The sequence below is a fragment of the Phoca vitulina genome, unplaced genomic scaffold (genome assembly GCF_004348235.1).
Source record: "Phoca vitulina isolate PV1807 unplaced genomic scaffold, GSC_HSeal_1.0 scaffold16, whole genome shotgun sequence".
Lineage (NCBI taxonomy): Eukaryota > Metazoa > Chordata > Mammalia > Carnivora > Phocidae > Phoca > Phoca vitulina.
This window is the reverse complement of record NW_022589719.1, coordinates 22,506,606-22,518,820: the sequence shown is the minus strand read 5'-3', so window position 1 is coordinate 22,518,820 and position 12,215 is coordinate 22,506,606.

Genomic DNA, 12,215 nt, shown 5'->3' with positions numbered 1-12,215 from the left:
CTCTCATCCCAGTTTCTCCTCCCAACAGCAATAATCAATTCCAGCACAGGGGTTTCAGATAATTGAAACCAGCTCCATGTCATTTGCATTTTCTAGTTTCCACATAGCTGCCAGTCTGATTCCCTCCCCCCTCTATATTTCTTGCCTTTTGATTTTTTTTCATGTCTTTAACATTTGGTCCTTTTTTTTTTTCTTTTCCAATAAGTGAAAAAAATGTAAATCTAGAAAAATGTGGGCAGACGTATGCTCTTTTTCTTGCTAAGTTTTCCCTCTTTAACTATAATAGTGTGACAAGTGAAGAGAAACAGAGAGACTTACACATTCTGTCTGGTCTCTCCCCTCTTGCCGGTTATTTCTGACTGCTTGGCATCTGATATAAATCAATTTTTTCCCCAAACATGCATCTTCTGCCTCCTGCAGAGCACAGAAGCTCAGGCCGGCCATAGCCCACCTGGTTCCTGGGTATCCATAAAAATAATTTATTGGGACTTACTGAGCAATTACTATGTGCCAGCACTTTGCTAAGTCCCTTTACATTTAAAGGCACTGAAAAGAAGAAAAGCGAGGTGGCTCTCTGCCCCTGCTTTCCCTCACCATAGGTGGAATAGGTGGGTGATATGCCTAGACTCTGAAATCAGACGGCCCGAGTTCAAATCCTGGCTTTGCCACCCATCAGCTATGAGACCTTGGGCATGTCACCTCACCTTTGTGAACCTTGGTTTCCCCATCTATAAAATGAGGATTCATGGGGCGCCTGGGTGGCTCAGTCGGTTAAATGTATGATTTCGGTTAGGGTCATGATCTCAAGGTCCTGGGATTGAGCCCCGCATCGGGCTCCCTGCTCAGCGGGGAGCCTGCTTCTCCCTCTCCCTCTACCTGCCGTTCCCCCTGCTTGTGCTCTCTCTCTCCCTCTCTGTCAAATAGACAAATAAGAATCTTTTAAAAAAATAAAAGTAAAACGTGTGCTGCTGAACAAGAGCAGACACATCATTCTCTTCATAGAATATTCAAATAGTACAGGATGTTAGCTAACATGTGGTAAGAATTTGCCAGGTGCCAGGCATTGATCTAACATTTTGCTTGTGGTTTAGGCCCAGGTCCTTAGTTGAGGCAACAGAATCCACATTAGCAAATTCACACCGAAAGGCATCTATTCAAGTTTACTTATTAGGTACCTTAGAGACCTTCCGAGATGACCAAAGAGCCAAGCTCGAATGCTACTCAGACCCGGAACAATACTGGACACCCCTCGGGTCAGCAGAGCCCCCAAACGCTCCAACTCACCATTTTCACAGAAAGCCCTCTGCTGCTGACACCTGCCAATTACCACCCTTGGTGTTTGAGCCCGAATGTGCAAAATTCCTCCATTTTCTGGGAAGACCCCACACCTCTGCCTCTGTGCTTTTCAGAAAGTCCCCTTTCCCAGCCTGTGGCCGCCTTCTTCCCCTACTCATTTCTACATCTGAGTCCCACGCGAACACAATGGTTTGGTGGGCAACAGGCCACGGGCCTACATCCCAGCTGCAAAGGAGTCTGAGGAACTGGGTTCCCAGCTTTCCAGCTGCCGCAGGACAGAAGGCAGTCCGGAAGGGAATCGGATTGGTGCCGAGTCAGCCACGTGTGCATTAACATTTCCATTTTCCAAATGAAGGAACTGAGGTGCAGAGGAATTGTGTCTTTTGATTCTCTTTGAATCCTGATGGTTAGGAAGGAGCCCCACTTCTCCTGTTTGAGGAAACCTTGAATTATTTCGTTGTTTTCCCTTAGCACATAAGAGTCCCCAGGGGACTGAATGTTTAAAAAGCACCCCCAAATCAAGAAGAGGTCAGAGTTCAAGGACATTCCTCCTTCTCAGGACCATTGTAACTCACCATCTTTCCTGAATTTTCTCTCTCAGCCACCATCTGCCTCCCGGATAGAGGATGTGTCTTAAGACTTTGCTCCTCTCTTGAAACCTCTGACCCAATTTTTATTTGCCCTGTGAGTTCTTTTGGCTTCCCTTCCATTTCTTTGATGTTTTCCTTTGTGTCTGTAACCGCGACTCCTTATCTTTCTAACAACAAGGAGGCTATGATTTCAGATTGAGATCCTTGTGAAATTGCTTCTCGATTCGCCTTCCCATGGTTCCCCTTTGATACTTGAAGCTTTGCTTCCTTTTCTACCAGCCCTAGAGAACTGTAGGGGCATTGAGGGTGCATTTCTATAAAAACAGCTCAAGAGTTTGCCCCTCCTCTCTGAGGCCAGGCGGGACGTCAGTCCAACCATCCTGGTGAACGCTTCATCTGTTTCGGATTCGGCCAAGGGCAGGCTCGGCGGTGACAGCGCCCTGGGAAATCCTCCCGCCTCCCGCTTACTCCTCGGCTTTCTCATACCAGGAGGCAGAGGTGGGGCCTCAAGTGAGGACTTTCGTTGAGAACCCTCATTCATGGCCGTGCCTCAAACCAAGCAAAACTTAAAGGAAGGAAAGATCAAACAAGAGTGGATTCAACTCAACAAAGAGCGTTCACATGTAAGTTCTAGAAAGGATCGTGCATCTACCAGGGAGGCTAGCAGCGCAAGGTGTCTTCGTGATTTGGGCAGGCACAATGCCCTTTTGCCCCCTTTTTTCCCCCGCGACCAGAACGCTGGCTTTGTTTGTGTAAATGGCCCTGGTCCCCACTTCTCAGGACAGGTGAGTCCTTTGCAGCCCCATTGGGCTGAGGCAGTTTGATCCTTCCCAGTGATTAGTCCAGAGCTTGCCATGTGACCGAGCCCTGGCCAATGGGATCGGGGAAGCCTCCTGTCAGGCCTCTAGGGAATGTGTATGTTTTCCTGGTTGAAGGCGCCAGAGCGGGAGAAAGCCTTTTCTCCCCACGCCTTTCGGTATTGGGTATTGAATGTAAAGTGTAACTCGTGGACCCGAAGCTGCTATCTGGTGACCAGGAGGAAAGGCCAAGACAACTGCAGGGATGTAGACCCGGAGCCCTGTCAGTTTGAGTTCCTTATGTGAGATAATTAAATACCTTTATTGGTTACAACAGGAGTGGGACATTTTTTTTTAAAGATTTTATTTATTTATTTGACAGAGAGAGACACAGCGAGAGTGGGAACACAAGCAGGGGGAGTAGGAGAGGGAGAAGCAGGCTTCCCGCGGAGCAGGGTGCCCGATGCAGGGCTCGATCCCAGGATCCTGGGACCATGACCTGAGCTGAAGGCAGATGCTTAATGACTGAGCCACCCAGGCACCCCGAGTGGCACATTTTTTTTTAAAGATTTTTTCTTTATTTACTTGTCTCAGAGAGAGAGAGAGCACAAGCAGGGGGAGCGGCAGGCAGAGGGAGAAGCAGACTCCCCGCTGAGCAGGGAGCCTGTTGTGGGACTCGATCCCAGGACCCTGGGATCACGACCTGAGTGGCAGGCAGTGACTTAACCGACTGAGCCACCCAGGCGTCCCAGGAGTGGGACATTTTTTTTTTCTATAAATGGCCAGATAGTAAATATTTTCAGCTTTTCAAGCCAACTACTTGAACATGCCATGGTAGTATGAAAGCAGATATAAGCAATACATAAATGAGGGAGTATGGCTGGGTTTCGATAGAACTTGATTAAACTGAAATCTGAATTTCACATCGTTTTCAAATGCCATGAAATACTTCTTTTTTGGATTTTTTCCAACTGTTTAAACTGTAGAGATATTCTTAGGTCACGGGCTGCACAAACAATGGGTGGGAAGCCAGGTTTAGTCGCTGGGCTAAGTCATTTTTGGTAGGTTTTCAGCTACTGGAAGCTGAGTGCCTTCTAGATGATTCTATTACCCAACTTTCCTTTTGACAGATGACAAAGCTGAGGTCCAGAGTGGTGAGACACAGCTAGTGTGTGTCAAGGCTAATGAATCTAGATCCTGAAGCTTTGGGACAAGTCCTGGATTGTCCCCAGGATACTTCCTATGCATCTGCACACCACTTACGGCTCTCTTTCTGCTGGGACGTGACATTTTCCTTTACGTATGTGAGTGCACTTCATTCACACAAAATAGAACAAGGCCCAAGACGGCACCAGCTCTTACTGAGCACCTACCACAAGCCAAGCACTTTACATTATTTAATCCTACAAGTGCAAGGTGAAGTTATTAAGCCTGAGAGGGACGAACCATGCTGGGGTTCACCCAAGAGGAGATGGGAGCCCCAGTGCCACACCCCGCCCTCCCTGTCATGTCTCACCTCCTCTCACGCTCCAGGGCTGAGCACCGCATGTCCCCTGATGAAGAAGACGTGGCCCCTTTTCTTTGGCCGTTGGATACACGCAAGAACAGACTAGCAGAGCACTCAAGGATACTTCTTTTCCTTTCTGAAGTTTTATTCTGCTAGAGTGGGCTGCTTTTTACCAGTTCTGGGTGGAACTGGAAAACAGACCAGGGGAAGTGATGAGGTGACATTCACGATCCTGACCGCTAGAGGGCAGCAAGAGGCCATGTTTCTGAAGCAGCTCACTGCCTTTTCTCCCTGGTTCCAAGGGGAAACTGGGGAAGAATAGGTTTCAGTCTCTTATTCCAACATCCTCGTTTTTCTAATAGAAAAAAACAATTTCATAGGGGTCTGGTTCCTTCACTAGGATCAGACATCGGTCATCGTTAAGCCAACAAATAGTTGAATATTCACTGGCACAGCTGTTACTCCTCGGTCACAGGCCTGGGCGGTGGAGAGGCATTAAGGGCAGAAAGGCATGGTCCCTGCCTGCACGGAGCTTGCAGTCCAGTGCGGCACAGGGACCGTGAGAAGTGATGGGACCAACTACATTACCAGCGACTGTGGGGAAGAGGTGTACAGACAGGGGGTCGGGAGCAAGCACTGTGTAGAAGTAACATTTTCCTCCCCACCCCACCCCCAAGATGAAAAGCAGCCAGGCTTTGAAGGATCCAAGGGACAAGAATTCCGGGAATAAGGACCCACAAGAGGAAGAGGGTTGGACTGGTGCTGGCCCAGCAGTGTGGCTGGGTGAAGCTGGAGAAGGAAGGAGAGGTAAGGATCCAGCCAGCGATACTGTAATGACCTTGTACTGAACATTCACTAGGTGCCAAACACTGTGTCGGGTCCACTGTCTCACTGCATTGCCACCACAGATCTATGGCTTGAGTACTGTTATTATTCCCATTTTGTAGCCTCAGAGGGGTTAAGCCACTTGGCCAAGACCCCACAGCCCAGAAGGAGCCTTGCTGGGATTTGAACCAGGGTCTGTCTGACTCCAGCACCCAGCCTCATCCTGACTATCCCAAACAGAGACAGAATGAAGACTAGAACCCCTGAGATCTTGTCTCTTGGCGGAGCAGTTCCCACCATCTTCTCCTCCCCCTGCAACTCAGGAAAGCATCCCTTCACTGTCAGCTCTGCACAGGGAGGCAGGGAGGAAGGCAGAAGTTAAACAATAGAAAGGAAGAGCTTTTCTAGAAAGAGATTATTAAAGTCCAGGAAAGGATTCCCAAAACATGTCAGCAATTGGCCCCTTTCAAAAACAGTGCTCACAAGAACACAGAGTTCTCCGACCAAAAAGAACAGACTCCTGAGAACCAGAGGAAGGCTGCCCGTGAACACTGGCGACCTTGAAGCCTAGAAAGTCAGATGGCCGGCAAATGTATAAAACTGTGCACACTAGGATGAGCCCACCCCAGTAACAGCTCTACGTTGCAGAGTTCCCATCTGACCTTTGATGGATGAAGAAGGCAGGGCATGTCTTTGATGGCTCAGGTCGGCAAGGTTGTTAATGGGGTGGGGGGGAGGCTGGCTTCGGGAGAAGGGAGGCGGTGGAGCAGAGCTGGGTCTCCTTCCCCAGCCTGGCTCCGGGCCTCCTTTCTGTCCCCCAGGCCCTTGCTACACCACACCCGGCGCCGGTTCATCTCTTCTGCCCCATCTCCACCTGTCTAAGCGCTTCCGGCCTTCAAAGCACAGCCCCATCGTCCCGAAGCTGCCCCCTTCTCCAATGCTCACCGTGTCTCCTGCCTTCCGCCCCTTCTCTTTTATGATCTGCACACCAGAGCTTCGTTTTGGTTCTGCAGGACAGAAACACAGCACTTGGACTTAGAAAACCGAGGCTTGGGTCCCAGCCCACCTCCCAGAGCTACTCTCAGCCAGGTTGGGGGCTAACTCGGGGTAGCAATAGCGAACAGTCCCTCCCCTCCAAGAGCTACCATTTCAGTGTTTGCATCTGGAGGATGGGCCTCATACAGCTGCTTCTCCAGCGGGCTGTGACCACGAAACAAAATAATGAACACCGGTGCTGCTTGGGAATTTGAGTGTGCCGTACAAGTTTTGTTCCCCCGATAACTCCTCCATGCTTGCCTCATTTTTTCCATCCGCCAATTGGGGGTAGAATGCTGATCTACCGCAGGCACATTCTAGCACATTCTAGTAGAACAGGAGGCAGTGCCGACAGCTGCTGGCAGCTTGGTCCCCGCGGTCATCCTGCCTGGTTTTTCATCTTGGTGCTGCCTCTTTCCTGCCTTTGGGACCCCGGACAAGTTACCTGAGCTCTGTGCCTCAGTTTCCTCATCTATGAAATGGACAATGATATAGTCCCTACGTGCCAGGGCCATCGAGGAGCTCATTAGTTTCCCAGGGCTGCTATAACAAATTTCCTCAAGCTGGGTGGCTTACAACAAGAAATGTTCTCACCGTTCTGGAGGCCAGACATCCAAAATCAAGGTGTCAGCAGGGCCATGCTCCATTTGAAGGCTCTAAAAGAGAAGACTTCCTTGCCTCTTCCAGCCCCTGGTGGCTGTAGGGGCTCCTTGGCTTGTGGCTGCATCACTCCAGGCTCTGCCCCTCTCTTCACATGGGCTGCTTCACATCTCTCCTCTGGGTGTCTTTTATAAGGACTCTTGACATCGGACACAGGGACCACCTGAATAATCCAGCACGATCTTGAGATTCTTTGCTTAATTACATCTGCAAAGTCCTCTTCCAAATTCGGTCATATTCACAGGTTCCAGAGACTAGGACATGGACACGTCTTTCAGGAGCCACCGTTCACCCCACTACAACCAAATAACGAAGGCACGTAACGTGCTCCACACAGAGCCAGGGACACTGTGAACGCTCAGTTGACAGGAGCTATGACTGTTGTGCATCTAAATGTTGTGTCTGGGGTTGAACTGTGGAGACTTGTCCAACAGGAGAGCAGAAAGCTGGGTGTAGAAAGGCAGGTCACCCTTTCCCCGCAGGCCTCTAGGGCTCGTGGCTCGACTTGCCACACTGCATTTTCTAACCTGACCAAACTTGTTTGGGCCTTGAGATTTCCCCAAATTCTCTCTGTTCTAAACAAGCTTTTTTCAGAAACCACCAACTATTGCAAAGTCTGTAGTTTGCTTCACTAAAATCAGTCTCGAGGTGACCACTGGTCAGAGGCTGAGGAGAGCAAGTTACAAAACAACCCACTGCGCAGGAGGGAGAGAAACGTCCAGCAAACAAATGACCCACCTGACGCGTCACCATCTTGTTTGGTCTCAGACCAGAGCCATTTGGCCTCATCAGGCAATGATGGGCATCAGGTTTAAAGGTCAAAGTAGTTTTTCACTGAAGAGAAAGGAGACTGGTTTCACCCCCAAGAGTCAGTTCTGTGGCTGAACCGGGTGAGGGTGTGTACAAGCATCAGGGGTACCTCTGGTTGAAGGAAGAAAAGATAAAAGAATGGCCTGGGCCTGATGAGGTTGGGGAGGCTGAGGGAGGCCAGGAAAGGCCAGTGGACGTGAATCTGGGATCCTCACTCTACCGTGGTAAAGTACAAGGAGAAAGGACAGCTACACTGGTTCTAACCCTGAAGGGCCATGTGACTGCTCAGGAGCCTCAGTGTTCTCATCTATCAAATGGGTATCATAATAGGAAATACCCCATAGGGACTCAGTGCTCTGTGGATACACAGGTGGTGCTAATGGGTGCCTATTGTTATTCCCGCCACTACCAGAATGAAGAATACTGGGTGGTGGAGGCACTTTGGGGGTGACTGGTTCAGTTCTAGGACAGAAGAAAGACTTGAGCTCTGAGCTAGACCTGCCTGTGTCTGGGATGGAAATGAAGCAGAAGGGCTGCCTCCAAAGTGCAGACAGCCTATGGGGAGGCCTCTGTGCTAGCAGAGAGGCTTAGTTCTTGAGCCCATAAAGCACCTGCATTCCCAGAACCAATTTGAGGACAGGAAGTAACATCAGAAGAGTGATATTTCATGACTGTTGTGTGACCCTATCTCTACCCCTAGAAACCCCCCAAAATCACTAGTGGCTGAGGTCCTTGCCAGAAGTGCCATGCATGTAGCACTGTCAATATGGTGTCCTTGCCCCTGGGCTGACGGAAATGGGCAGTCACCCTGTGTGGGAGCACACGTACTCACTATTCCCCAGCTCTGCACAAAACTGACCAACAGAGAGGAAAGTTCACACCCCGTTCTCCTGACCAACCAGCTTCTGGGACCCTATTCCTACTGAGACCAACCTCGGCAGATCTGGGCTTGATTTCCAAGGAGGCTGCTCACCTGACTGAAGGGAGAATCTTTAGTTAAGAAGTCAGTATAATTTTAGCAAATCTTTCCAATTGTGCCATGGGTTCAGAAAGCCTGTGTAGTTCTCTTTACTACCCACTTGCCCCAATGTAATTATTTCCTTTTAAAGTTGAGAAGCACAAGTGACCCTTAGATCTGTGGCAATGAACTTGCAGAACACCCAACACAAAGGTAACTTCTTAAAGCAACTGGGGAGAAAAGAAGATGGTTACACAAGAAAGACAATTAGATTGACATCTAATCTCACTACAATCCTGACAGAAATCAGAAGACAGTAAAATAGTGTCTTAAAAGTGCCCAGAGAGGGGTGCCTGGCTGGCTCAGTCAGTTAAGCATCTGACTCTTGATTTCAGCTCTGGTCATGATCACAGGGTTGTGAGATCAAGCCCCGCGTTGGGCTCTGCGCTGGGCGTGGAGTCCGCTTGAGATTCTCTCTCTCCCTCTCCCTCTGCACCTCCCCACTGTGCCCTCTCTCTCTAAAATAAATAAATAAATCTTTTAAAAAAATAGTGCCCAGAGAGACTGTCAACCTAGAGTTTTTTCCAAGTACAAAAGCAGAAAATTAGAAGAGAACACTTGCTATTAACAAACCCCCTGCCGAAGGAATACAGATACTTTCACTTCTTTCTCTGACTTGGATGCCTTTTATTACGTTTTCTTGCCTACTTGCTCTGGCTAGAATTTTTAGTACATTATTGAATAGCAGTGGTGAGAGCAGGCATCCCTGTCTTATCCCTGATCCTAAGGGAAAAGCTTTCAGTCTTTCACCATCGAGTATGATGTTAGCTGTGGGCTTCTCATAAGTGCCCTTTCCCAGGTTGAGCAATTCCATTCCTAGTTGTTGAGTGTTTTTATTAGGACAGTTGTGTTGGATTTTATCAGATGCTTTTGGACATTAACCCATGTGTCTTTTTCCTTCAGTCTATTAATGGAGTGTATTACACTGATTTGTGTATGTTGAACCATCCTTGAAGTGTTAGGATAAATTTCATTTGGTCATGGTGGATAGTCCCTTTGATATGCTATTGGATTTGATTTGCTATTTTGTTGAGGATTTTTGCAACTATACTCATGAGGGATATTGATCTATAGTTTCTTTCCTTGTGATGTCTTTGTCTGGCTTTGCTATCAGGATAATATTGGCCTCAGGTCATGAGTTAGAAAGATTTCCTTGTCTTCTATTTTTCACACTGAAAAAAATTGTTGAAATATATTAAAGGAGATTTAAATACATGGAAAGAAATCCTGCGTTCATGGATTGGAAGAGTTAATATTGTTAAGATGGGAATAATCCCAAGTGACCTACAGATTCAATGCGATCTCTATCAACATCCCAGGTGCCTTTTTGGCAGAAATGGAAAAACTTATCCTAAAATTCATACAGAATTGCAAGGGCCCCCAAATAGTCAATTTTGAAAAAGAACCAAGTTGAAAGACTTACGCTTCTTGATTTCAAAACTTACTACAAAGCTACAATAACCCAAGCAGTGTGGTACTGACATAGGACATACATACAGATTCATGGAACAGAAGTGAGAGCTAGAAACAAACTATATAAGGTAAGCTGATTTCCCCAAGGAAAATGCCAAGACAATTCAATGCAGGAAAGAGTAATCTCTTCAACAAATGGTGTTAGGACAACTGATATCCACATGTGATGCAATGAAGTTGAACTCTTCATATCACATACAGAAATGAGCTCAAAATAGGTCAAACCTAAGTATAAGAGCTAAAACTATAAAAACTCTTGGAAGAAAACATAGGAGTAAGTCTTCATAACTTTTGACTTTGCAATGGTTTCTTAGATATGACACCCAGATCACAAGCAAAGAAAGGGGAAAAAAAGTCTAAATTGGACCTTGTCAAAATTAAGAACTTGTGTGCATCAAAGGATCCTATCAAGAGAGTGAAAAGATGATTCCCTGAATGGGAAAATCTTTACAAATCCTGACGAGAGAGTCTAGCATCCAGAATATGTTAAGAACTCTTACAACTCATTAAAAAAAGAACCCAAGTTAAAAATGAACACAAGACTTGAATCGACACTTCACCAAGAAGATAGGCAAAAGGCCAACAAGCCCATGAAAAGATGCTGAGTCATTTGTCATTCAGGAAATGCAAATCAAAACCACAACGAGATACCACTTTAGACCCACTAGGGTGGCTAAAATCAACAAAACAGAAAATAATAAGTATCAGAGAGGATGTGAAGAAATTGGAACCCTCATACATGGCTGGTTGGATTATAAAATGGTGTGGCCTGTGGAAAGCAGTGTAACAACTCCTCAAAAAGTTGAACATAGAATGACCATATGACCCAGCATCCCACTCCTAGGTATATACCCAGAAGAGTTGATAACAGGTGTTCGAACAAAATCTGTACACAAATTTAATGGCAGCACTATTTAGAATAACAAAAAGTAGGAACCACCCAAACAGCCATCAGCTGATGAATGAATAAAAATGTAGGATATTCAAACAAAGGAAAATTATTCAGCCATAAAAAGGAATGAAGTACTAATCCATACTACAACATGAACCCCAAAAACATGATGCTCAGTGAAAGAAGCAAATACAAAAGGCCACATATTTTATAATTCCACTTATATGAAGTGTCCAGAAGTAGGAAAATCCATAGAGACAGAGAGGAGATTAGTGGGTATCAGGTGCTGGGTCAGGAGGATGGGAGGCAGGAGTGACTGCCTAATAGTTATGGGATATCCTTTTAGGGAAAAGAGAAAGTTCTGAACTAGGTAGTTGTGAAGGCTGCACAACATTGTGAATGTACTTAATGTACTGTCTACTTTTAAAATGGCTAAGATGACAGATGTTGTTATATTTATTTTACCATCCAAAAAAAGCTTTCCAATAACTGAACTGAGAACTTAAAAGAATTTTCCTTTATCGTATGCATCCCTGTTGACACAACTGGTTCATGTCTTTTAGAGGAAAGATACGACTTTGAAACAAAAGCATATCTGTTTTAAAACTATGGCAAAGTTAAGTAAATTTGCTAACTCTTGCGTCAACTCAATATTACTAACATTGAATTCCAAGAAGTATTGCATACTCTAAATTTATGACCATCAACAAAGTGTTCTTCCTATTTTTCTTATGCAACCCTACCCACCCCTAAGGCTGTTCAGTATCTCAAGGGACAACTGGGTAAGCCAGTCTTGGGGTTGGGTCCCCTGGGTTCTCTCACTTTGACAAGCCCATGGGCGTGTTTATATAACTTTTCTCTTTTGTCTTTTTTTTTTCAACGATTGTATTGTGTAAAAATTAAGCATTTTAAAAACAGGACATTTAAAAATAGGCATGTAAATAAAATGTAGAAGTAGAACAGGTGCAAAAGAAGAAACCCAGGACAGCGGAGGTGTGCGAGCCCCCTCTGTGACCTTGGCCATTTTTTTAGAAGCCAAAGCAGACACTGAACAAGAACTGGAGCAAGGGGTCTTACAGGAGGCCCAGAAGAATGTCCCTTTCCTGTGGGACCCGAGAGCCCCAGGAATGAGCATGCAGGGTACACAGGTCAATGCGGGTAATCGTGAGGCTCTCGTGTAGGGAGCTGTGCCATTTACAAAACGCTTGCATGGGCAGTATCCCCGGGGAGCCTCACAACCGCTGGGTGGGGGATGCCAGGGCAGAGAGCTCACTGGTCCACCTTCCTCGACGGCTCACAGCACCACCCACTG